General features: G+C 45.6%; 1 protein-coding gene across 3 annotated transcripts in view; it reads left to right on the top strand.

Moving 5' to 3' along the window:
• Positions 1–27,460, top strand: part of GJA5 (gap junction protein alpha 5) — a 50,085-nt gene that overhangs the window by 2,533 nt on the left and 20,092 nt on the right. The window contains exon 1 of one of the 3 annotated variants that reach the window (XM_083171633.1): positions 7,859–7,945. The exons of the other annotated variants lie outside the window; for them this stretch is intronic. The gene's annotated coding sequence lies outside the window, so the exon portion shown is untranslated. Of the gene's footprint in view, positions 1–7,858; positions 7,946–27,460 lie in introns of those variants that run through there. 3 annotated transcript variants of the gene reach the window in all.

Consider the following 27,460-nt stretch of genomic DNA (forward strand, 5'->3'; position numbering starts at 1 on the left):
AGTTGGGTGTTGTACTCATGCAGTTGGGTGTTGTACGCACACAGTTGAGTGTTGTATGGACATAGTTGGGTGTTGTACGCAGACAGTTTTGTGTTGTACGCAGAGTTTTGTATTGTACGCAAGCAGTTGGGTGTAGTAAGCATGCAGTTGGGTGTTGTATTCATGCAGTGGGGTGTACATACACATGCAGTTGGGTGTTGTTCCCACACAGTTTAGTGTTGTATGTATGCCGTTGGGTGTTGTACGCATGCAGTTGGGTGTTGTATTCATGCAGTGGGGTGTACGTACGCAAGCAGTTGGGTGTTGTACGCATGCAGTTGGGTGTTGTATTCATGCAGTGGGGTATACGTACGCAAGCAGTTGGGTGTTGTATTCATGCAGTGGGGTGTACGTACACATGGGTTGTACATACGTATACGTTGGGTGTTGGTCCCACACAATTTAGTGTTGTATGTACACAGTTGGGTGTTGTACGCACGCAGTTGGGTGTTGTACGCATGCAGTTGGGTGTTGTAAGCATGCAGTTGCTGTATTTTGATCACAGCTTATTTGCTTTATTTTTGTTTATTGTCATTTATTTTTATAGCGCCTCCATATTACGCAGCTCTATATAAAAGAATATACCATCTTTTAATCCGCAGCAGCCTTACTGCATGGCCCTGGAATCACATTCTATCCTATCATGATGCCAACCCCTTGTACCATAAGTAAACGCTTGCGGGCCTCCTTTGCAGCTATGTCGCTGCGCGGCGTAGGAATAAAGTCTGCTATCAGTTTTATAAATGTTTACAGGCAGATGCACAGGGACAGGACATTGTCCAAACACTGTAGGTGTACTATTCAATTTCAGTAGTGTACACAGAAGTCAGAGTAATATACACAGAGGGGCGTGCTTCAGTCAGTCAGGATATCTGCTGGCTAAGCACAAGGCACCGGCTGGGTGACTAAGAACTGCTACTGGAATCTGCTGCGTAGTCTCCGCTCTCTCCCGCACAGAATACATTTCCTTGTCTCCCTCTCTTCATTTCTAATTTATTCTTAATCATGTTTGTTCTCAAAGTCCAGTTATGTTATTGGTGGCAGTGTGTTATTGGTGGCGGTGTGTTATTGGTGGCGGTGTGTTATTGGTGGCGGTATGTTATTGATGTTGGTGTGTTATTGGTGGCAGTGTGTTATTGGTGGCAGTGTGTTAGCAAATTGTAGAACATCTACTAGCACGGTTGGAGGTAATTGGGGGGTAAATAACCCAATTGCCTTGTAACTGGTGCTAATGTAGTTTTGGAAAAGGACATCAGTTATTCGCAATTTTTTAATTTTATTTGACTTTTACTTTACGATCCACGTGGACTACAATTTGGAACAGTAGAGTGGCCGAACCATGGAGAGCGTACACATTATAGTAATTGCAGGTTCATGTCGACGCATGTCGACATAGAAACAAAAAACCCTCGAAAAACTCATGTCAAACTTTTCACGAGGCGACCAATTGCAAGTTCGCCATGCTACTTGTGTCGACATGTTGTCAATGTCGACCTAGTGATGTCAACCTGTTTCATGCATTAACCTATTCATTGTCAACCAGTTGTGGTCAACCTGGTCATTGTCAAGCTAATAATCCAAACCCACATATATACATACTGTTTGGATTCGGACCTGGGTTCGGTTCAAGATCAGTTGATAAAAATCGATGAAAGCTGTCATTTTTGCAATCCAAAATCCAGGTTTCAGAGCTGCAACTAAACTAGTTCATGACTGTTGTATAGGTATTAGCTACTGAAGGGGTGGAAGACGGAGACAAGGTCAGTCAGGAGTTTCCAGGCTTCAAAAGAATAGGGAAGTAATTAATACAGATAATTAACAAGCGTTGCCAGCTGTACCCCCAGTCCTGCAGTGCTATGTGCAGTGCCAGGCTCCTAGTTATGGCTATACTGGTATGTTACTTAGGTGTAAGGTCACTGTCATTGTTCCCCTCATTGCGCACTGCACAGGACCGCTGCGGGTTAGGAACAGCCATGGTTTATACATATCTTGCTGAGTAATAGGCAGCATGTAACATTGTGTAATAATAAGTGCAGTCACAATGGCGTCAGTGCTAAACTGAACAGACAGAAAGGGTAAATAAAAGGACGGTAGCAGAGATTCGTATTGAGGGTTTATGTTATACACTGTCTTTTCCTTTATATTTACTTGGAAACTGAAGCACAAATGTGAAGTCCGAGGAGCTCCTTGTCCAGGATTACCAGTCGTAACGTATCCGAGTGTCACCCTCAGCTTGTCCATGGTCTCACTCATGTTCAACCCGGAAAATGTCCCAATTTCTCAATTTCACACATCATCTATTGATTAAATAAAAGACATCATACAAAAACATTGGCCCATCATCATAAGACAATAAAGGGCACTTACAGTCATCTACAGTACATGGTTCTAGAAATGATTATTCTAGAAAGCAGTTGCTATAGTGTAGATGTCAAACATTCTGTATAATAATGTTATACAGATTTGGGTGAGCGGTGGAATATATTTAGTCAAAATCATTATAATTGGTGGTAATTAATATATGCTGAATAACGGAAGGATTTCCCCTGTGCCTTATTCATTGTTGTTTATTGCCTTGTGCATGGAACAGATGTTTAATTATCATATTCTGCCATTTTCATTGTTTTTATTATAATGCTATTTTGTGACTACATTATGTTGGTCAATGTGTGTTTGCAGGCACAGGCGTATCCGGGTCTATGAGCTAGACTAACCCGATACACTATGATTGCATTCACCTGTGAATCACCTTTCTTATCTATTAAACAGTTCAGCACAGGTGTCGCTAATCATCAGGGCCGGTGCAAGGCACCGGAGCACCCCAGGCGAGTCGGGGTGGGGGCGCCCCGGTGTCGGGGGGTATCTGTTGCGCCGTCTGGGGAGCGGGCAGGGGGGTCCATGCTGGCGTCTGACAGGAGCGTGCAGCGGTGTCCTTGCTGCACGGGTGCCTGCGGTGTTGTGTATATGCAACAGGTACCCCCCGCCCCCACCCCTCTTATTCACTGCAGGGACCCTCCACCGCCACCAGCTTTATACACAGCGCGGCAGGTACCCGCGCGGCAAGGACACCACTGCAGGCTCCTGTCAGAAGCCGGCATGGACCCCCCTGCCCGCTCCCCAGACGGCGCAGAAGGTACCCCTTTGCACGGGGGAGAGGGGCGAACTGCCGCCCTCCAGTGGCCGGCGCCCTAGGCAAATGCCTAGACCTGCCTAGTGGTGGCGCCGGCCCTGCTAATCATATATTAAGAGGGAAGTCCAGGCAGAGAACATTTGTCCCTCCTGGAATGGGTCATGTTTGGAGATATGCACAATCTAATATAAACCCCCCCTTCCACCGGGACCCCCCTGTCTAAATGCCCCGGGCATCACCAAGGCATAATCCAGCCCTGTAACTCAGCGGTACTTAAATATATAATGAGTTGGTCCTCGAGCGCTATCTTTATTGATGGATACCCATTTCTTAGAATACATTTTATACATGATTTAAGACAACTTGAGTGGTGGACGTTCCATGTTGGGTGAACAACGGACCTAAAGAAACTTTTTGAGGCACACACGGAGTTCTGGTCTTTTTGGGATTCTATCTGATGACATATTGGCTGCTCCCAGAGATTGTCAGGTGGCGTGAGAATTACGTGTCCAAGAAAGATACCTTTATATGCACGTAGAGCTTTGCCCGAAGGTCAGTGTCAAAGGATCGTACTCATGATCATCTGACATCAGTATCTGAGGGCTAATGTGGAATATTTGTGTTGTTCTCTGTTTCTTCTTTTGAGATTGAGATAAAAAGAGGATTCACAGTTGGAGCAGAATTGTTTTTCATCTTATCTAAAGATAGCGCTTCTAGGCCTCTAGAGTCTAGACTCATTATATATTTTGGCATTTGATTGTGGGGGTGGTAACCCAGCGTTGGCATGAAGCAGCGGTCTATGGGCGCATGGGGACTTTTGAATACTGTAGTCAGCGGTACTTAACCTAGTATGCACTCACTGATAGTAGCGGGAACTAATGTGCGGGGAGCAAAGGGTAGCTTATAGTAATGAGCATTGTGTAACTTATGGCAGAGAGTGTTGGGCAACTAATGGTATGGAACACTGGGTAAATAATAGCAGCAGTAGGCTGATTAGGCTGCAGCCTAGGGCGCCAGGACTGGGGGGGGGGGGGGGGGGGGGCTTGCAAGTGACAGCCGAAGAATAATAGAAAGGCCTAATGTATTCTATGCTTGTTATCTATCACACGTCCCAATGTTCTGTGGGGGGTAAAGGATATAAGGTGCCCGCCAGATGGCTGTGCCAATGTGACTTACTGATGGAACCATTACTTTATGTACATTGTGCTACAGCGCCAGCCGGGCAGCCTGAAGCCAAAGTCTCCATCACGCACCACAGGCATTGTTGTATAACCTGCGTTACAAGGGCAGTATGACTGGCGAGTCCACGAGCGCCCATACACATGTGTGTGGCAGCATTACAAGGGGAGCTACAAGTGTATTAGCCTAGGGCAGTGATGCCACGCAGCTTACTGACGTTCTCCATACAGTATGTGAGTAGTGAATGCAGCTTGTCAGTGAGTCTTCGTTCCGGGCTTCACAGATACACATGAACGCTAGAGAAATCACTGGGAAGGTAATGGAGGGGCATGTGCAATCTCCAAGCAGGCTCCTCCCCCTTGTGCAGGCAGATGCGCAGTGCAGACGTTAGCATAGTGCCAGAGCCCAACCACTGCGCATCTGCCTGCACAAGGGGGAGGAGCCTGCTTGGAGATTGCACATGCCCCTCCACATCTTTAAACATCCCTTTAAATGCCCCTCCCCCATCTTTAAACATCCCTTTAAATGCCCCTCCCCCATCTTTAAACATCCCTTTAAATGCCCCTCCCCCATCTTTAAATGCCAACTTTGACTTTGTTTGTCCCAAAAAAGATCCCGGCTTTTAATACAGACAAAATGCATCATTATTTTGATCCACTTCCATTCCTTGGATTGTATTTGGTATGTTTAAATGGAAATAATTATGTTATTATCAAATTCAGTAAACACAACTCAGGTTCGTATTCAGACTGGATTGTCAAGCACATTTTTTTTTCCTCTTATGGACAAAACCATGCTGCACTGCAGGTGGGGCAGATGTAACAGGTGCAGAGAGAGAGTTAGAACACCATATTGTAGTGATAAAGTAAGTGCAGCATGGTTTTGTCCATGAGAAAAAAAAAAGTGCTTTGCAATCAAGTCTGAGGGGGTAATTCAGTCCTATTCGCTGGGCTGCTAAATTCGCCGCACCAAATATACGCCACCCGGCCAGAGTGAAATCCCGCCCTGTACAAGCCAGCGAATTGCTTAGCACAACTTCACCATCAAATAATTTATCCACTGTGCGCAGCCTGTGCGCAGCCCAGGACTTGCCCGGCGGCAGCGATAGAAGCAGTCGGATCGGGGCTGGAGCTGATGTCACATGACTACGCGTGCTCATCAAGCGCAGAACAAGCGCATGTGAAAGTTTCTCGTAGAACGCTCAGCGCCTATAGGAGATCCTTGTACCTCTCCCCACGTGACTGCGCTTCTGGGGTGGGAAGTGCGAGCGATGACATCATAGCAGCCTGGCAGCCCAGCGAGAAGCTGCCAGGGGGAATGTAGCCCGATGGAAAGTATTTAGCAGCACACGCAGCGGTGCCGTATTATTTATAGTGTCGCGCTTACTCTTCCCCGAAAGACAATCGCACTGCATCCTCTGCGCTGTGGTGTCTTCCCCTGGCTACGGATCAGAGCAGTGGGACCAGGGAGAGAATTCCAGGGGAGGGGGGGGGGGGGGGGGGGGGATGTGGCAGATGTCACCGACTTAAGATATTAAACTATTTTAGCTCCGCCGCACCCTTGTGTGACATCAGACCGATGTGAGACCCACAGGCTGCAGAGATCAACAGACTTCTAAAGCGGTTTAATAGCTGCGGCCTGCCAGAGATGCCGGCCTGCCCGGCCTGCCAGGACCGCTGAGAGATTTACTCCCATCTATTTCGGGGCAGAGACCTACAGTAGATGTTCTGCTTCGTCATTATTTCCCAGCACTGACAGTAATCCGGCTCGTGCTTCTGTAATACACTCCTGGTGCTCTGTAAATAGACCCATATATGCTGGACTGGACATTTCCACATGGTCCTCAGACACATCAGCATCTCAATGGTTAAAGCCAGCGCCCAACATTTCTCCTAGTAGTGCAGCATTCTCTAGGAGAGGTGCCCCCTTGGGAGCAGGAGCCCAGCAGCAGATGACTCCCTTGCCTCCCAGAGTTATGGTTCTAGCTTCTAGTGATGCAGCCAGGCAGTGAATGGCTGTCAGCATGCTGATTGGCTGAAGCTCTACACCAGTGGTAGCCAACCCTAGCCCTCGAGAGCTACCAACAGTTCACATTTTCCAGACAACCTAGCTGCTGCACAGCTGCACTCATTAATCACTGACACATTTTAAAAGATACACGAGAGCTAATTAGCTCACTTGTGATTCTGTGAGGAGACCTGCAAAACATGCACTGTTGGTAGCTCTCGAGGACTAGGGTTGGCTACCCCAGCTCTACACCAATCACAATGCAGCATTCTCTACCTACCTTCCAGTCTGCAGCCAGGCAGTGGATGGCTGTCAGCATGTTGATTGGTGGTTGGCTTGAGTTATCCACCAATCAGAGTGACATTCACAGAGAGACGGGATGGGACTGCAGGAGGATCATGTTTTCATTTTGTTTAATTGGTTCCCTTAAATTGCATGCTTCAATTCAACTACCGACAATCACTTGGCCGCCACGGTTATACCGACAGGGTGTAAATACCGTTGGTCAATATCCCGACAGGTACATAATACCGACAATTGAAATGCTGACACGCAATATACTGTCATGACCATAATGCCAAACATGTTAAAATGCCGACACAGTTGTAGTGTCAACATGGACACAGCACTACTGTACCGTGTCCCTCCGCGCATTGGGCATGGTTCTTCGCTGTGCCCGGCTCACTATTATATTCTCCCTCTATGCCCACCGGGATGGTAAAGTCATTTTTTTTTTAAAAATCATGAATAACTGTATTGGGAATTATTTGTGTCAATTTTTTTGCTGTCGGCATTGTGGTTCATCTGTGTTTTGTATGTCGGTATTTTGATGCTGTCGGTATTTTGATTGACGGTGTTCTACACGTCTGTATTTTGTCCGTCGGCATTTGGTTGGGTGGATTCTGTCAATCGCTATTTTGTCCGTCGGCAAACAACTACATACCGATTTGGGCCCTTTTCATCCACTTCCGATGAATCGGGCCAAGAAATCAGGTTAAAAGTGTCCAAATTGTACGGGCCTTACCTCCGATCCGATGCGCGGTCCTGTAGGTCCGATAGGGTCTGGAGATCGCAAGTGATGTCAGGATCTGGCAAAACTTGCTGGGTGGTTGTATACGATACATCGTATGCTAAAGGACCGCGTACGATGTATCGGGACCTTCAGGCACAGGAGGGCCATTCCTCACGCCTCAACGCCAGGTTTGCTTTCTATAAACAGATTATATAAATAATATTTCCATAGGTGACACATAACGGAAAGGATTACCGTGGTTTGGCCACGACGCCCGGTTACATACTGCGCTTGTACGGATCCCATTAAATGCCCCTTGTTAGTTTTATTTGCCAAGAAGAGAAACTTGATCAAGAAATATTCCATGGTCTCAGGAAAGAAAACGTCACAGGATTTATACATCATGGTCTTTGTCAGAGATACACCCCCATAGTGTATCCCCACCCAGCTTACTCCCCTGAGCTGACACCCCCATTCCCTTCCCCTCCTATATATATATCAGTGATGATAATGCTGCAGATCAGTGATAAGAATACATGGGCACATGGAGACACAGTGGAACTCAAACCGGCCACCAGGTAAGTGACGGATGATGACTATACTATGTGTTATATATATATATATATATATATATATGCATTACCAAGTGCCCAAAAAAAGTCCAGAATTCAAGGCTGCTGTGTGCCACGCACACAAGGAGCATAACAAACTTATACTATATTTATTATAAATAATACAATTGTAAGTAATTATGCTGATATTCTGGCTTGTTTAATAACTCAGCGTGCAAATATATATTGCAAGGCGACCGGTTGTAACATCTGATTTCAAAGCTTTATTGTAGAATAACAAACATGTTGAAACTGTTGTATGGGGGGGGGGGGGGGGGGGGTAGTAGCGTAACACAGATGTTAACCCTTTTAGTGCCAAGTACATTTGTGAAAATAGGTGTGAAAATGGCAAAGCAAACATTGTTTTTCATCATAACGACCTGTAATGTTAACTTATATAGGAAATATTTTTTTTTTTTACTCGACATTGTATTTACTTGAATTTATATAGTGAATGTGAGCAACGCTGGGATTTTTTAGTGTACATTTTGCACATCTCTTAAAGGGTCAATAATGCAGCACTGTACATTTACTGCAATATCTCACATAACCTTCTATCACAATTCGTTTTTCTGGTTTGATTACTAACAAAGAATCGGTAATACAATATATATACTGTATATACCAGAGAGATAGCCCTGGCACTCAGGTCTTAGCCTCTGTCCAATGTTGGACTAAGGGATACTGTGGTCCAGTGCCCACTTGTAGAGAGGATATTGCCATAATCCCAAATATACATGAAGAAGAAGTGGCACTCAGAGTCTGACAAAGTGGTAAAGGTGTGGACTCTTTAATCCTTAGAGATCCATATCAACGTTTCAGGGGTATGGGGACCCCTTCATCAGGATATATTATCCTGATGAAGGGGTCCCCGTCGTACCCCGAAACGTTGATATGGATCTCTAAGGTTTAAAGAGTCCACACCTTTACCACTTTGTCAGACTCTGAGTGCCACTTCTTCTTCGTGTGTGTGTGTGTGTGTATATATATATATATATATACATATAGTAATCGTTGTTTAGAAGCAGCACCTCCGCCAAACTTATAACTATAAGGGTGCCGGTCCAGAGACTCCACAATGTTGGATCCCAATAATCTGAGTCTGATGAAGAGGCATTAAAGACCTCGAAACGTTATTCCACTTGAGACCTGTTTCCTGACTACTTATTGGGAGTGCGGCCACCTGCGTTTATTATATATACATATATATATATATATATATATATATATATATATATATATATATATATATATATTGAAAATGTATGAACGGCATCTCTTGTATGTCTGTGAGTGGAATTTATAAGCTGATTAAAAATATTCCCTTAGTTTTATGTAGGGTGTTAGCCAATCCTTAACTAAAAAGTATATGAGTAAATATAAAAATAGTAGAATTTCTCAAGAATTATAATAAGAGAGTAAAAAAAGGTTCTAAAAACTGATTCAACAAAAAAAAGATTTATATTTAGATAAAAAACATTAATTCATAAAAGGACAAGTGTAGCAAAAGCGTAACTTAGCAGTAGTAGGCAGGAGGCTGTAGGTTACATTTAAAAATGAATACAAAATTCATATGCTAGGAAATGTGTCTGTCAGCCCTGGAAGCCTAACATCGATTTAAGATCGATTTTTGATTGGGCTGACATTGTTCAACATCGATTTTTTTTTTTTTTTCAAATAAATATATACATAAAGGTAAAATATCGGCCAAAATTAACCTTTAGTTATTATGCCCCCAAATGTCAGTACAAATAGGTTTTTCAGTATTTATAAAGCAATTGCAAGATTTACCCTTATTTGTATTTTAATTGATCTTGAGGATTGGAGGGTATTTTGGACCTTGGTCTCCATCTTTTGAGAATATTGTTCTGCATTTAACATATAAATTTGTGTTCCTGTTGGCTTTTATATATCTGTATCTGTAGTGTTGTTATTGTGTTACTGGAGGGGCTTTCTGTGATGAACTATGCTTTTTCTGTATGGGATTTTTTTTGTTTTTAACCTTAGTTTAGTCCTCACTGTTATGCCTGGTACACACCATAACGATTTGGCCTCATTTCCCTTCATTTCAATACTATATCGACCGATTGTATGTAAATTGGACATGTTTTAGATCCGATTCCGATCCGATGCGCATCCCCGCTGGTCGTTTGGTTGTTTTGCAGATCCTACCTGCTGCAGTCAGGATTTGAAAATGATCCCTTCAACTGGGTACATGTCGTAATCGGATTGTGATCGGATCGTACGCAGATCGTGTTCTCTAACAGATGGCGCGACCATCTTATGATCGTCTCAAGATCTGCTCACGATCATGATCATTCTGGTGTGTACCCTGCATAACAGTCCTGTCTGATCGAAGGTCCCCAGACCTGATGAGATCAAACTATATTCTGCTATTTCAGTTGCTTTCGCCACAAAGCCAAAGTCACTTGTACTGTCAAACGGAACCAGAAACATTTATACAGCATTGTTCTTTCCAAGATGTTTGATTGACAGACGCCTTACTAAAATCTGAAAGCAGAAAGAGAGGAGCATTGATCCTTCTTAGCATTGATCCGGAGTTTTGGCACTAACAGTTCAGTCCTGGTGCGACCCTGCATTTTGGTCCGTTCATATCGCTGACGTCATGTGGGATGGAGCAGAGTGGCGGAGTGTCATTGGGGGCGGGGGAGGAGGCAGCGTTTAGAGCTGGCGCTTCTCAAAGCCCTGCCGCCTCCTATGTGCGAATGAGAAACAGGTGGCTCATAACCTGTAACCTGTTGAAGCCGCAAAGCAACACGACAACGAACCGGTGAGAACCCTTCTTTTTTACCAGTTCGTATTGCCGACTACCAGTTTGCGGGACCCGGTAACCCATTTCACATTGCACCAATTACTGGGTTGAACCGGCATGATCCCCAGTAATTAGGTGAGATGTGAAATGGGTATTATTGTCTTCTATAATTGTATATTTAAATGACTGATTTATTTACCGAGGTCCTCCAAATGACTAATTAAAAAAAAAAAATAGTTTTTGTAAATAGTTCCCTCTCTCTCTTTTCTCTATTTGTATATATTGTGGTAGATTCATCATTGTTTCACATAGAGGTAATGTGGAACAACAGGATCATGATTTTGAGCAGCAGGAACAGCAGTAGGACTGATTAGATCCTGTGTTTTCCTAAAGATCTAATGTTTATTAACAACACCTGTGATCTCCTGTTATATGTTTGTCCAGAGCAGAAGGTAAGGGTTCCCAATGCCTTTTAGTGGCTGAGCAATAGGATGGTGGAATGTGAGAATTACGCTAGGGATCTCTGGAGTGCACCTGCATTGTGAAGCCTATGTGTTGCCTGCAGGAAAACCTGCCATGCTGTAGCTTGAGACTTTACAAGCTGTTAAACTGGTATGCTGTCTACCTGCTAGACATAAAGAACCAGACTTTATTTCATCCATTGTATGTGATTCTTTGTCACAATATATAAATATATTTCTAGATAGACAGATAGGTAGGTGGAGAGTTAGACAGATATAGATAGCTACAGCACCCAACGCCCCAAAACCCAATAACCCGAGTTTTAGTAGCAGAGGAAGTGGGGTATAACAGAAGCACTGTAATGATATTGTGGGCTGACTCCTAGACGTCACAGACACAACAGCAGGGCATGTGGTAGCGTCTCCCCTGTAGCCCATGTAATGTGTCGCTGTGCTGGATATCACCAGCCCACAAGTGGTATCACAGGGCGAGGTAACGGAGATCCATAGCAGGGAGGTCGGGACAGAGTGACAGGTGCTGACAAGTGGAAGTGGATTAGCTGCGGAATGTGCGCTGCACTAGAAATGTCAGGACTCCGGGATCTGCTCTGCTCTGGGAAAATAAAGACAGGCGGACACTGCACAGCCAATCACATTACAGATCCCCTAGGACGCAGCCACATTGTAGATTCCATGGTACGCCACTCAGCCAGTCACACTGCAGATTTCCTGGGACACAGCGCAGCCAGTCACACTGCAGATTCTCCAGGGCACAGTGCAGCCAGTCACACTGCAGATTCCCCCGGGGCACAGTGCAGCCAGTCACACTGCAGATTTCCTGGGACACAGCGCAGCCAGTCACACTGCAGATTTCCCGGGGCACAGCGCAGCCAGTCACACTGCAGAATCCCCAGGGCCAGGGGCGAATTTTGGGATGACAGCGCCCCTAGGCACAACAATAACGCCGCCTCCCACCCCGTCTATTATTTTTATTGTTTACCTATAAGCCCTCATTTGATAATAGCCAATATAATGGATTTATAAAAAAAAGCCACTAACTGTGACATGTTCTTTTATTATGAATACATATTTACTAAGTAGGACAGGTTACAGGGGCAGTATCTGCATGTCCTATCCATTTACACTCTATACAAGATGAAATATAGTACAGTACAGTGGATATTTTGCAGTTATTGGTACATTTTGGGCTGACAGTACTATCAAGTGCCGCCCCCAAACATGTGCCACCCCTAGGCACGTGCCTCACGTGCCTAATGGGAAATTCGGCTCTGCCCAGGGCACAGTGCAGCCAGTCACACTGCAGATTCCCCAGGGCACAGCGCAGCCAGTCACACTGCAGATTCCCCCGGGACACAGCGCAGCCAGTCACACTGCAGATTCCCCAGGGCACAGTGCAGCCAGTCACACTGCAGATTCCCCAGGGCACAGTGCAGCCAGTCACACTGCAGATTCCCCAGGGCACAGTGCAGCCAGTCACACTGCAGAATCCCCAGGGCACAGTGCAGCCAGTCACACTGCAGATTCCCCAGGGCACAGTGCAGCCAGTCACACTGCAGAATCCCCAGGGCACAGTGCAGCCAGTCACACTGCAGATTCCCCAGTACACAGTGCAGCCAGTCACACTGCAGATTCCCCAGGGCACAGTGCAGCCAGTCACACTGCAGATTCCCGGGGCACAGCGCAGTCAGTCACACTGCAGAATCCCCAGGGCACAGTGCAGCCAGTCACACTGCAGATTCCCCAGGGCACAGTGCAGCCACTCACACTGCAGAATCCCCAGGGCACAGTGCAGCCAGTCACACTGCAGATTCCCCAGGGCACAGTGCAGCCAGTCACACTGCAGATTCCCCAGGGCACAGTGCAGCCAGTCACACTGCAGAATCCCCAGGGCACAGTGCAGCCAGTCACACTGCAGAATCCCCAGGACACAGCGCAGCCAGTCACGCTGCAGATTCACCAGGACATTGCGCAGCCAGTCACACTGCAGATTCCCCCGGGACACAGCGCAGCCAGTCACACTGCAGATTCCCCAGGGCACAGCGCAGCCAGTCACATTGCAGATTCCCCAGGGCACAGTGCAGCCAGTCACACTGCAGAATCCCCAGGGCACAGTGCAGCCAGTCACACTGCAGAATCCCCAGGACACAGCGCAGCCAGTCACGCTGCAGATTCACCAGGACATTGCGCAGCCAGTCACACTGCAGATTCACCAGGGCACAGTGCAGCCAGTCACACTGCAGATTCACCAGGACACAGCGCAGCCAGTCACACTGCAGATTCACCAGGACACAGCGCAGCCAGTCACACTGCAGATTTCCCGGGGCACAGTGCAGCCAGTCACACTGCAGATTCCCCAGGGCACAGTGCAGCCAGTCACACTGCAGATTCCCTAGGGCACAGTGCAGCCAGTCACACTGCAGATTCACCAGGACACAGCGCAGCCAGTCACACTGCAGATTTCCCGGGGCACAGTGCAGCCAGTCACACTGCAGATTCCCCGGGACACAGCGCAGCCAGTCACACTGCAGAATCCCCAGGGCACAGCGCAGCCAGTCACACTGCAGATTTCCTGGGACACAGCGCAGCCAGTCACACTGCAGAATCCCCAGGGCACAGCGCAGCCAGTCACATTGCAGATTCCCCGGGACACAGCGCAGCCAGTCACACTGCAGATTTCCCGGGGCACAGTGCAGCCAGTCACACTGCAGATTCCCCGGGACACAGCGCAGCCAGTCACACTGCAGATTCACCAGGACACAGCGCAGTCAGTCACACTGCAGATTCCTCAGGACACCGCACAGCCAGTCACGCTGCAGATTCACCAGGACACTGCACAGCCAGTCACACTGCAGATTCACCAGGACACAGCACAGCCAGTCACACTGCAGATTATGTGGTACACCACACAGCCAATCACACTGCAGTTTCCCTGGGATACTGCTAATTTTGTTTCATTGCTTTAACACCCCCATGCTGGCATAATTACAACGCCTTGTCAAATGCATATCTCAGCAGGTGAAAGACTGCACTGTATAATTGTCTAAGAGGCCCATTTAATAAGATTCGCATTTACAATTTGTGAGGAAGAAGGGCCACACAACAGTCCCCAAATTCAAATTCTACCGCACAGTAGTGCCCCTTATGCACACTACACCACAGAGTAGTAATACCACATCCATATAGAAACACATTAGCAATTCTCCTTACATGTCACACCGCACAGCAGTAGTGCCCCTTACACATTTAGCCACACATTTGTAGTGCCCCTTAGTTAGAAGCTGAGGCAGGGCTGGCGTGAAGGAGTCGGCGTACCACTACTAATATACGTAGCATCAGGTGCCAAATAGACAGTGTGAGAGATGAAGCCCAGCCCATAATATATCAGCTCCCCGCTTCAATATATAGTTGCAGTGGTTCTTCGTATGCCAGACAAGGAGCTGGGCGCACAGCTAATATACAATGCAGTATGGAGCAGGCAGATCAGGGTAATGGTGGCCGGGTTCACCCACGGGGCATTTGCGCTCTGTGTGGGATACAGTCATTAGGTCAACACTATTAACATTGACATTCATTGGGTCGACCACTGACGGTAGACATGGCGTAGGTCGACACATGAAATAGGTTGACATGGCTAAGGTTAACATGGTTGGAAGGTTGACACAAGAATTAGGTCGACAAAGGGAAGGTCCGCAGTCAAAAAAATTGTCCCGAATGTCTACATAGTCGACATTGACACCGTCAAAGTGTACGGAGTCCCCTCCCTTCGGGCACGGTGCCTCGCTGCACTTCACCTATTTCAGGTGTCCACCTTCACTGGTGGACCCAATGCATGTCGACCTAAATTTGGTTGACCCAATGACCCTCACCCCTCTGCATAACGGCACTGGCCACACTACCTGGCCTAGAGTGGTGGTAAACGCATGGCAGAGCCGAGGTGAATGTATTGCAGAGAGGTGGGGGAGTGCAGGGTAGGGTACAGTAGGGTGTGCACGGCAGGGAAGTGGTGAAAGCATGGCGGAGTGTGCATGGCAGAGCAGTGTAGAATGTGGGGCAGTTTGCAGGGCAGAGCGGTGGCTCATCTTGCTGCCCGCTGTTTTATGTCCGCCGCTGCAGTTTGATGACATGCGCATTATCTGTCTGCATCCTAACTTGTGCGCAACTCAGATCCAGGCCTGAAATATGTCTGCAAGTGGGGTACATCAGCGACGTGCGCCCGGCGATATCCAGATACTGTTGGCGACTTTTACGCAGTTCAGCTCCTCGTAACGCACACATTTTCTGTTTCATTGGAAATCTGTATTAGCCGCAGTGTCCTGTGCTGCAGGAAATGTCACACTGTGCAATGAGAGACTGTGTCAGCGTCTGTTCTTCCCATACTGTTATCATGGCTCTGTCCAGGAATAAGTTACATGAAGGCAGAACCACTGGTTATCGTACTGCAGAGGTTATATTGGCAGTGTTACAAGGTATCACTGAGGAAAGTGTCACTGGATACAGGCTGATAATAATAACACTGATATCGCCTAATAACGCCGATATCTCCTAATAACACTGATATCTCCTAATAACACTGATATTTCCTAATAACGCAGATATCTCCTAATAACACTGATATCTCCTAATAACACAGATATCTCCTAATAACGCTGAAATCTCCTAATAACGCAGATATCTCCTAATAACACTGATATCTCCTAATAACACTGATATCTCCTAATAACGCGATATCTCCTAATAACGCTGATATCTCCTAATAACACCGATATCTCCTAATAACACCAATATCTCCTAATAACGCCGATATCTCCTAATAACGCCGATATCTCCTAATAACGCTGATATCTCCTAATAAAGCTGATATCTCCTAATAACGCTGATATCTCCTAATAACACTGATATCTCCTAATAACACTGATATCTCCTAATAACGCTGATATCTCCTAATAACGCGGATATCTCCTAATAACGCGATATCTCCTAATAACACCGATATCTCCTAATAACACCAATATCTCCTAATAACGCAGATATCTCCTAATAACGCAGATATCTCCTAATAACACCGATATCTCCTAATACCACTGATATCTCCTAATAACACTGATATCTCCTAATAACGCTGATATCTCCTAATAACACAGATATCTCCTAATAACGCTGATATCTCCTAATATTGCTGATATCTCCTAATAACACTGATATCTCCTAATAACACTGATATCTCCTAATATCGCTGATATCTCCTAATAACGCATGTCTCCCAATAACGCCGATATCTCCTAATAACGCTGATATCTCCTAATAACGCTGATATCTCCTAATAACGCTGATATCTCCTAATAACGCATGTCTCCCAATAACGCCGATATCTCCTAATAACGCCGATATCTCCTAATAACACTGATATCTCCTAATAACACCGATATCTCCTAATAACACTGATATCTCCTAATAACGCCGATATCTCCTAATAACGCCTATATCTCCTAATAACGCCGATATCTCCTAATAACGCCGATATCTCCTAATAACGCTGATATCTCCTAATAACACTAATATCTCCTAATAACGCTGATATCTCCTAATAACACTGATATCTCCTAATAACGCAGATATCTCCTAATAACGCAGATATCTCCTAATAACGCAGATATCTCCTAATAACACGGATATCTCCTAATAACGCTGATATCTCCTAATAACCTGATATCTCCTAATAACGCAGATATCTCCTAATAACACGGATATCTCCTAATAACGCTGATATCTCCTAATAACCTGATATCTCCTAATAACACGGATATCTCCTAATAACGCTGATATCTCCTAATAACGCTGATATCTCCTAATAACACTGATATCTCCTAATAACACTGATATCTCCTAATAACTCTGATATCTCCTAATAACACCGATATCTCCTAATAACACCAATATCTCCTAATAACGCCGATATCTCCTAATAACGCTGATATCTCCTAATAACGCTGATATCTCCTAATAACGCTGATATCTCCTAATAACACTGATATCTCCTAATAACACTGATATCTCCTAATAACGCTGATATCTCCTAATAACGCAATATCTCCTAATAACGCCGATATCTCCTAATAACACTGATATCTCCTAATAATGCGATATCTCCTAATAACACTGATATATCCTAATAACGCCGATATCTCCTAATAACACCGATATATCCTAATAACGCCGATATCTCCTAATAACGCCGATATCTCCTAATAACGCTGATAATAATAACACTGATATCTCCTAATAACACCGATATCTCCTAATAACACCGATATCTCCTAATAACGCTGATATCTCCTAATAATACTGATACATTGCTCCAGAAAGAGATATCACGTTGCACAGGGGAAGCGATGCAACCTACACATCCGATTCACACCTGAATACATGCCTCCCCACCACAGTCTCCCCCAGCCCCTGTGCACAGCTGCGGATACATTCGCAGTCCTGCACACAGGAGAAAAAAAATCACTCACCTCGAATCCCCTACGCGCAACCGCCAAATAAGTCTTCGCTTACTCGGCGCTGCAATCACCATGGGGAGATGAAGGCCGCTGCTGACGTCGCGGGTCGTGCGCTGCCGTCATGTGACGTCAGCTGCCCGCTACCGGCAGGCATCGAACACCTTGGGTTCTGCGCAGACCCCCCCCCCCCATCGAAAATAGGCTGAATTCAGACGCTTACGAAGGGATCTGAATTGGCCCCTAAATCCCCGACATTTGCGCCCATGCGTCCTGAAAGAGAGCCTGTCTCCCTCTCTGTTTATCCAGACACATAAGAACATTTGTGTAATCTATTGTAAAGCCGCGACTGGGTAACGGCTCTGTGAATTTACATCTGTGTAGCGCCGGTAGCATAAACAGCCATTTACCTAAATGATATAACAATAACACATAAGGCGCACAATGATAAAGGCAGGCAGTAAGCGTACTCGCCATATAAATATTACTTGGAACCTTATAGTTAGTCTTCAGTTCTTGCATTTCGCAAATAACTTTTATTTTTATTTTTTATTATTTTTAGACCATAAATAGTTTTAAAAAAAGGGTTATAGGGCTCATAACTGAGCAATCAACTGGGGAATTCTGCATTTTGCCGAGGATCGTGTAATCAGCAATGTGTGGAGCAATCGGTAATGGAAAATCAGGTTGTCCGACATGTTGGATTTCACTGACCCTGTACATCAGTGGTGTCCCTGCATCTGGAGGCACTTGTTACGGCTTCCCATATGCTGTCTGTACGCTGAAGCAGCGGTGTGATCTTGTGAGTAGGGGTCGTTGCCTCACAGTCCAGATCCCCATTTTTGTCACTCTGGGGGTCCGGCAGATGAAGGTTGCTAGCAGGACTGCCATCAGAAATTGCGGGGGCCCAGGACTGAAAAAATAGAGCCCCCTTTATCTTTCTTGATAGGGGAGGCACAGTAACTGCCAACAACTGCCATTCCAATCTAACTCAATGGCAGTGGGTGTTGCTCCCCTGTTTGAATTTTGAACCGTGCTGCAGACCCTTCTCTAGAGCCACCACCGCTCATGTCCCTGACTAATATTTATGAGTGTAATATTCTTGGACCTAACTAATATTCATGAGTCTAATATTCATGGGACAAATATTCATGAGTCTAATATTCATGGGACAATATTCATGAGTCTAATATTCATGAGTCTAATATTCATGGGACAATATTCATGAGTCTAATATTCATGAGTCTAATATTCATGGGACAATATTCATGAGTCTAATATTCATGAGCATAACATTCATGAGTCTGATAATCATGAGTCTAATATTCATGAGTCTAATATTCATGGGACAAATATTCATGAGTCTAATATTCATGGGACAAATATTCATGAGTCTAACATTCATGAGTCTGATAATCATGAGTCTAATATTCATGAGCATAACATTCATGAGTCTAATATTCATGGGACAATATTCATGAGTCTAATATTCATGAGTCTAATATTCATGAGTCTAATATTCATGAGTCTAATATTCATGAGTCTAATATTCATGGGACAAATATTCATGAGTCTAATATTCATGAGTCTAATATTCATGAGTCTAATATTCATGGGACAAATATTCATGAGTCTAATATTCATGAGTCTAATATTCATGTGACAATATTCATGAGTCTAATATTCATGAGTCTAATATTCATGGGTATAATATTCATGAGTTTAATAATCATGAGTCTAATATTCATGAGTCTAATATTCATGGGACAAATATTCATGAGTCTAATATTCATGAGTCTAATATTCATGTGACAATATTCATGAGTCTAATATTCATGAGCCTAATATTCATGAGTCTAATATTCATGAGTCTAATATTCATGAGTATAATATTCATGAGCCTAATAATCATGAGTCTAATATTCATGAGTCTAATATTCATGGGACAAATATTCCTGAGTCTAATATTCATGAGTCTAATATTCATGTGACAATATTCATGAGTCTAATATTCATGAGCCTAATATTCATGGGTATAATATTCATGAGTTTAATAATTATGAGTCTAATATTCATGAGTCTAATATTCATGGAACTAACTAATATTCATGAGTCTAATATTGATGAGTCTAATATGCATGAGTCTGATAATCATGAGTCTAATATTCATGAGTCTAATATTCATGAGCATAATATTTGTGAGTCTAATATTCATGAGCCTAATATATTCTTGGACCTAACTAATATTCATGAGCATAATATCTAGTCTAAAGGTGGCCATACACGTTGCGATATGTGTGCTGTGCGTTTTGAACTTCATTTGTGCCGTGTGATTTTGGCACTTATAGGGGGATGCGATGCGATGCAATCTACTGTACTATGCGGGTGCGATGCGATCTTCTGTACTATGCGGGTGTGATGCGATTTTAGCCTCTTTTTTATGAGTTTATAGTTACCTAATGGACATCGCATTGCATGTTCTACAAAACTGATGCGACGCGATGTAGCACAAAAAGTACTGCCTGCAGATACTTTTTGTGCTATACAATATTGTACCCCCGGGGACGCGCATCGCATCCCCGCAGGTACACGGTGAGATTTTAACTGATGCTTGAACTTTAAAAGTTCAAAACGCATGTTAAAATCGCAACGTGTAACGGCACCTTTATATTCATGAGTCCTAATATTCATTAGTCTAATAATCATGAGTCTAATATTTGTGAGTCTAACATTCACGAGCCTAATATTCATTAGTCTAGTATTCTTGAACCTAACTAATACTCATGATCCTGATTCACGAGGCAGTGATGCAATTAATTTGCTGCGTTGTCATCACTATGAGATCACCTTACAAGCTGCTATCCTGTGTCGGTGACTGTATTATATTAGATTCGCCTTCATTGGAAGGGTGTGCATTATTGAGGCCGCCAGAAATAGGTTGACAGACAATGGGACAACCCCATATGGTTGACGTGAAGTTTGTCGACTGTCTCAAAAATCAACATGGTTAACATCTCAACATAAAAAAGGTAGATGCCACAAAAGAAAGACAGGTGCAAATGGATGAAACAAAAAAGGTTAACAAACGTTACACAAAAAAAAAAAAAAACATATTGTCCACATTATTGAACCTTAAACACTTTCAACCTTTTGCATGTGGTCCTATTAATGATGTTGACCTTTTATCGACCTATAACTCAGAGTCCCCCTCTGGTTGACAGAGCAAGAGACCCAGCCAAGGGCAGAGTCGCACCTACTGTACGTTTCTGTTTCTGGACTTTCATTATTAGCACCGTGTAATCTTCATGTAGAGCGACACAGCTGCGGGCGGGCAATGCGATCTTCCAGAGTTCCCAGGAGATGTGCCACAGGGACAGGCTAGCCACATGACCCAGCTCTATAACACAAGGGTCTTTCCTTGCTCTGGTTGTGCCGTTGCCGCCAGCAATGTGTGATGAGACAATAGCACACTGTCCGCACTCAGCATAAATACACCGTTTCCGGCCTATCTCAGGGCAGGGTGGACCTCGCTAATCTAAACTTCATGGACTGAAAATATGTTAGCGAGAGAACAGCCACAAACAACAGACAATGCCCCCGCAGTGTCTCCGCACAGAATATGGCCTCTTATATTATCATTTCTTTACACATGAACACAGCCTGCGGCAGAAGGATCGCGGCCCATGTGTGTATTTATATCATCAATGTGTGATATTATATAATGTTATATTAAGTACAAGGGGAAGGCAAAAAGGCGGCTACAGTGGGGAGTGGGGATGGGGTAAGGCAAGGATGCTGCTCTGATTAGAGGTGAACCCATGAAATACATCCACATGCAGACCTCTCAACATTGAGGAGGCGTTCCTGAGAAAAACCCTGTTGGGGGCGTGGCCTAGTGAGAAGGGGCATGGCCTAAACTCTCGGCGCTCATGCGGGCCACAAACCCATTTTCGCCACTGTGGGGGCATGACTAGACTCTGTGCACATGACAGGAGGGGGGGCCCAGTTGCCCTCGCCCACCACGGGGCACTGCCGGCCCTGGGCGGGATGTGTGAACGTCCTCAAAAAACAGGACATTCCCGTGGAAAGCAGGGAAGTTGGGATGTCTGCACATGCATTAGGTCGACATGGAAATGGTCAATATGATAAAGGTCACTGTGAGTTTTGCCCATTACACATTGTGCCACAAACCATGATGCCCATTGCACTATAATGCCCTCAATACTCCTGCTTATACATATGCTGCCCCCAGCAGTGTCCCTCACAAAATGCCACCAGTAGTGTCCCTCACAAAATGCCACCAGTAGTGTCCCTCACAAAATGCCACCAGTAGTGTCCCTCACTAAATGCCACCAGTAGTGTCCCTCACAAAATGCCACCTGTAGTGTCCCTCACAAAATGCCACCAGTAGTGTCCCTCACAAAATGCCACCAGTAGTGTCCCTCATTAAATGCCACCAGTAGTGTCCCTCACAAAATGCCACCTGTAGTGTCCCTCACAAAATGCCACCAGTAGTGTCCCTCACAAAATGCCACCAGTAGTGTCCCTCATTAAATGCCACCAGTAGTGTCCCTCACAAAATGCCACCTGTAGTGTCCCTCACAAAATGCCACCAGTAGTGTCCCTCACAAAATGCCACCAGTAGTGTCCCTCACAAAATGCCACCAGTAGTTTCCCTCACAAAATGCCACCAGTAGTGTCCCTCATAAAATGCCACCAGTAGTTTTCCTCACAAAATGCCAACCAGTAGTTTCCCTCACAAAATGCCACCTGTAGTGTCCCTCACAAAATGCCACCAGTAGTGTCCCTTACAAAATGCCAACCAGTAATGTCCCTCACAAAATGCCACCAGTAGTGTCCCTCACAAAATGCCAGCTGTAGTGTCCATCACAAAATGCCACCAGTAGTGTCCTTCACAAAATGCCACCAGTAGTGTCCCTCACAAAATGCCAACCAGTAGTGTCCCTCACAAAATGCCAACCAGTAGTGTCCCTCACAAAATGCCACCAGTAGTGTCCTTCACAAAATGCCACCAGTAGTGTCCCTCACAAAATGCCACTAGTAGTGTCCCTCACAAAATGCCACCAGTAGTGTCCCTCACAAAATGCCACTAGTAGTGTCCCTCACAAAATGTCACCAGTAGCATACCCTCCAACTGTACCGAATTTGCCGGTACAGTACCGTTTTTTAATGATCTGTACCGGCAAATAAAGATTGTACCGAATGTACCGAATTATGTCATTTGGCTCCCCCTGGCTCCATAATTTGTCCTGACAGTCCTCCTCTTGGCTCTGGGCTCCGCTCGGTGTCAGACACTGTTACCCCGCTCTCCCTTGGCCCCACTCATTCCCAAGTGTGCATTGCGGGCTGGTCCCGGCGCACTCAGGGGAAAGATCAGCCCCCTCCGCATTCTCAGTGACATCTTTCTGAGCGCGAACTTGAAGCTAGCTGACGCAGCTCAGCGTGCAGTGCAGTGCGGTGGGCAGCGCGTGATGGGGGGATCGCATCATCCGATGTCGGAAGCTGAAGCACTCACTGCAGCAAGTTAAGTAAGGTGGCTGCACTTATTCAATATTATTATTTATTTTAAATCGCCTCATCCTCTTATACGCTTGGCCACGCCCCCTTTCACAGTGGCCACGCCCCTTTAGGATCGTGTACCGATTTGTGGCCCTCAGATGTTGGAGGGTATGCAGTAGTGTCCCTCACAAAATGCCAACCAGTAGTTTCCCTCACAAAATGCCACCAGTAGTGTCCCTCACAAAATGCCCGCGGGCCACGGGTTGAAGACCCCTGCTCTAGAACACAGTAATAATAACCTCCTCTCCGTACAGGCACTGGGTACCCTCTACACAATGGCATCCTCTAGAACACAGTAATAATAACCTCCTCTATATCCTGGGAATTTGCCATAAAACAGTTGCTGCAGTATTTCCATGATCCTGTATAAGCGACAGCTGCATAGGCCGGAATCTGCAGCTCTGCCCCTGCTAATGCTACGAGGCTTCTAATATTGTACGTAAACTTTGCCAGGTGTCAGGGTGCTGTAATCCCTGAGATTGTTCTGATATCTGGTGACATACTGGCCAAATATAGAATAAAACATTGCTGATGAGCCGCTGACGGACGTGTTTGGAAGATCTTCACTTCACACAACCTTATTTTTATGCATCAACATTTTCCCAGCTGCGAAGCCAAGAGGCGCGTCAGTAAGCCTTGCTAACGGCTGCCCTCTGCAGAAAGGGGACATCTTGGGTCACTCACATGAAGCAGCCAGCGACCGTGCGACAATCCGGCTGTTCTATCTGCTATTGCTCTAATGGATTCATAGGATACGTGGGATGGTTTCCTGTAACTGTTTTATCTAATTTGTAGGGGTGAGGGGTGCTAATTATGGCCCGTGCAAAGGTTAGGCCGCATATGTGTCCCAGATTTTCATCGCAGGATTACGGAAACTCTGCACACAGCTTCCTCGGGCTTAGGAGGATTTATAGAAGTTTGGTTCTATAAATGTTCCGGAGTTGGAACTTTGGAGGTTAAAGTTCATAGAGATGAATTCATTATAAATATAATATAACATATTGTATATAACATATTCAGCGCTGAGGTCATGGGTTCCATTCCCACCATGTGTTATATATACGGGGCAGTACGGATGGTGTAATGATTAGTATTACCGCCTCACAGCACTGAGGTCATGGGTTCTATCCCCACCATGTGTTATATATACAGGGCAGTACGGACGGTGTAATGGTTAGCATTACTGCCTCACAGCGCTGATGTCATGGGTTCTATCCCCACCATGTGTTATATATACGGGGCATTACGGATGGTGTAATGGTTAGCATTACTGCCTCACAGCGCTGAGGTCATGGGTTCTATTCCCACCATGTGTTATATATACGGGGCAGTACGGACGGTGTAATGGCTAGCATTACTGCCTCACAGCGCTGAGGTCATGGGTTCTATCCCCACCATGTGTTATATATACGGGGCAGTACGGACGGTGTAATGGTTAGCGTTACTGCCTCACAGCATCATGGGTTCTATCCCCACCATGTGTTATATATACGGGGCAGTACGGACGGTGTAATGATTAGCATTACTGCCCCACAGCGCTGAGGTCATGGGTTCTATCCCCACCATGTGTTATATATACAGGGCAGTACGGATGGTGTAATGGTTATAGCATTACTGCCTCACAGCACTGAGGTCATGGGTTCTATCCCCACCATGTGTTATATATACGGGGCAGTACGGACGGTGTAATGGTTACATTACTGCCTCACAGCGCTGAGGTCATGGGTTCTATCCCCACCATGTGTTATATATACGGGGCAGTACGGACGGTGTAATGGTTAGCATTACTGCCTCACAGCGCTGAGGTCATGGGTTCTATTCCCACCATGTGTTATATATACGGGGCAGTACGGACGGTGTAATGGTTAGCATTACTGCCTCACAGCACTGAGGTCATGGGTTCTATCCCCACCATGTGTTATATATACGGGGCAGTACGGACGGTGTAATGGTTAGCATTACTGCCTCACAGCGCTGAGGTCATGGGTTCTATCCCCACCATGTGTTATATATACGGGGCAGTACGGACGGTGTAATGGTTAGCATTACTGCCTCACAGCACTGAGGTCATGGGTTCTATCCCCACCATGTGTTATATATACGGGGCAGTACGGACGGTGTAATGGTTAGCATTACTGCCTCACAGCGCTGAGGTCATGGGTTCTATCCCCTCCATGGCTCTAACTGTGCGGAGTTTGTATATTCTCCCCGTACTTCCGTGGGTTTCCTCTGGGTACTCCGGTTTCCTCCCACAATCCAAAAATATACTGGTTGGCTAATTGGCTCCCAACAAAAAAAATAACCCTAGAATGTCTGTGTGTGCGTGTATATGTGGTAGGGAATATAGATTGTAAGCTCTACTGGGGCAGGGACTGGTGTGAATGTTCAACTATACTCAGCGCTGCGGCATATGTGTGCGCTATATAAGAAACTGGTAATCACTCTCATTCTAGCGCCATTCACCGCCCCTGCCAGCCACAGGAGTCTGACAGAATGGGCCGTGCGCGTAGGAGACGCTCGAGCACCCCATTTTCCTGAAAGCCTTGTAGCCCTCCGCCCATCTCTCCGCTCTGCCCCCGCTCTCTGCCCGTCTCCCTGAAGCAGTTCCCTAGGCAGGGAAGCCTTCTGTCTCCGCTCCCCGCCATCTTACTGACGCCTCCCCATCCGCCGGCCCAAGCAGGCTGTGACGGTGGCTCCATCTGTAGCTGTGACTGTGATAAGGTTACTATGTACGGACAATCATTGTGATCATAAATATAGGACATCAGAGTTACAGAGATGTTAGGAGCACAATGGCACCCTATAGGTGTGGAGTTTGTATGTCTCCTCATCCTTGGGTTGGTTCCATACCACAGTACAGAAGCATGCTGATAGGTGACTGTGTGGTGGAGGCTGTAACCCTTAACCTCCTGGTTGTGGTACAAGATTTTGTCATTCAGAATGGCCATCGCGCTGACACATGCATGTCGATAAGCAGCATTACGACATAACGTTTTGACGGCATTTAAGCTAAACCACAGGTTCCCAAACTCGGTCCTCAGTGCATGTTTTGCAGGTCTCCTCCTCACAGAATCACAAGTGAAATAATTTGCTCCACCTGTGGATCTTTTAAAATGTGTCAGTGTGAAATGAATGCACCTGTGCACCTGCCGGGTGTCCTGGAAAACCCGAACTGTGTGGGGTCCTGAGGACCGAGTTTGAGAACCCCTGATCTAAACTGAACCTAGCCACAGTCTAACACCTAACTGAACACTGACACTGTAGACTTGGGATGAGCGAGTTCGGATTAGTTTGGAATCTGCACACCCCTAATCCGAACCCGCTCCCCGAGCCTGTTCGGGATTTCCCTCCCAGGCTCAGAGCGCGGGTCTTTGGTCCTCGCGAGATCCCGCCATCGTATCTGGCGAGATCCACACACCCTTTCTACTACTGTTAAAGTTCAGTCCAGTGATCCTGCTGTATATAGTCCAGTCCAGTGATACTGCTGTATAATTTCATCCCAGTGATACTGCTGTATAAATCCATCCCAGTGATACTGCTGTATAAATCCAGTCCAGTGATCCTGCTGTATAAATCCAGTCCAGTGATCCTGCTGTATAATTCCAGTCCAGTGATCCTGCTGTATAATTCCAGTCCAGTGATACTGCTGTATAATTCCATACCAGTGATCCTGCTGTATAAATCCAGTCCAGTGATCCTGCTGTATAAATCCAGTCCAGTGATCCTGCTGTATAATTCCAGTCCAGTGATCCTGCTGTATAATTCCAGTCCAGTGATACTGCTGTATAATTCCATACCAGTGATCCTGCTGTATAAATCCAGTCCAGTGATCCTGCTGTATAATTCCAGTCCAGTGATACTGCTGTATACGTCCAGTCCAGTGATACTGCTGTATAAATCCAGTCCTGTGATACTGCTGTATAAGTCCAGTCCAGTGATACTGCTGTATAAATCCAGTCCAGTGATACTGCTGTATAATTCCAGTCCATTGATACAGCTGTATATTTCCAGTGCAGTGATAGTGCTGTATAATTCCAGTCCAGTGATCCTGCTGTATAATTCCAGTCCAGTGATACTGCTGTATAATTCCAGTCCAGTGATACTGCTTTACAATTCCAGTCCAGTGATACAGCTGTATAATTCCAGTCCA

This window comes from Crinia signifera, chromosome 2, assembly GCF_055691185.1.
Source record: "Crinia signifera chromosome 2, ASM5569118v1, whole genome shotgun sequence".
NCBI classification, from domain to species: Eukaryota; Metazoa; Chordata; class Amphibia; order Anura; family Myobatrachidae; genus Crinia; species Crinia signifera.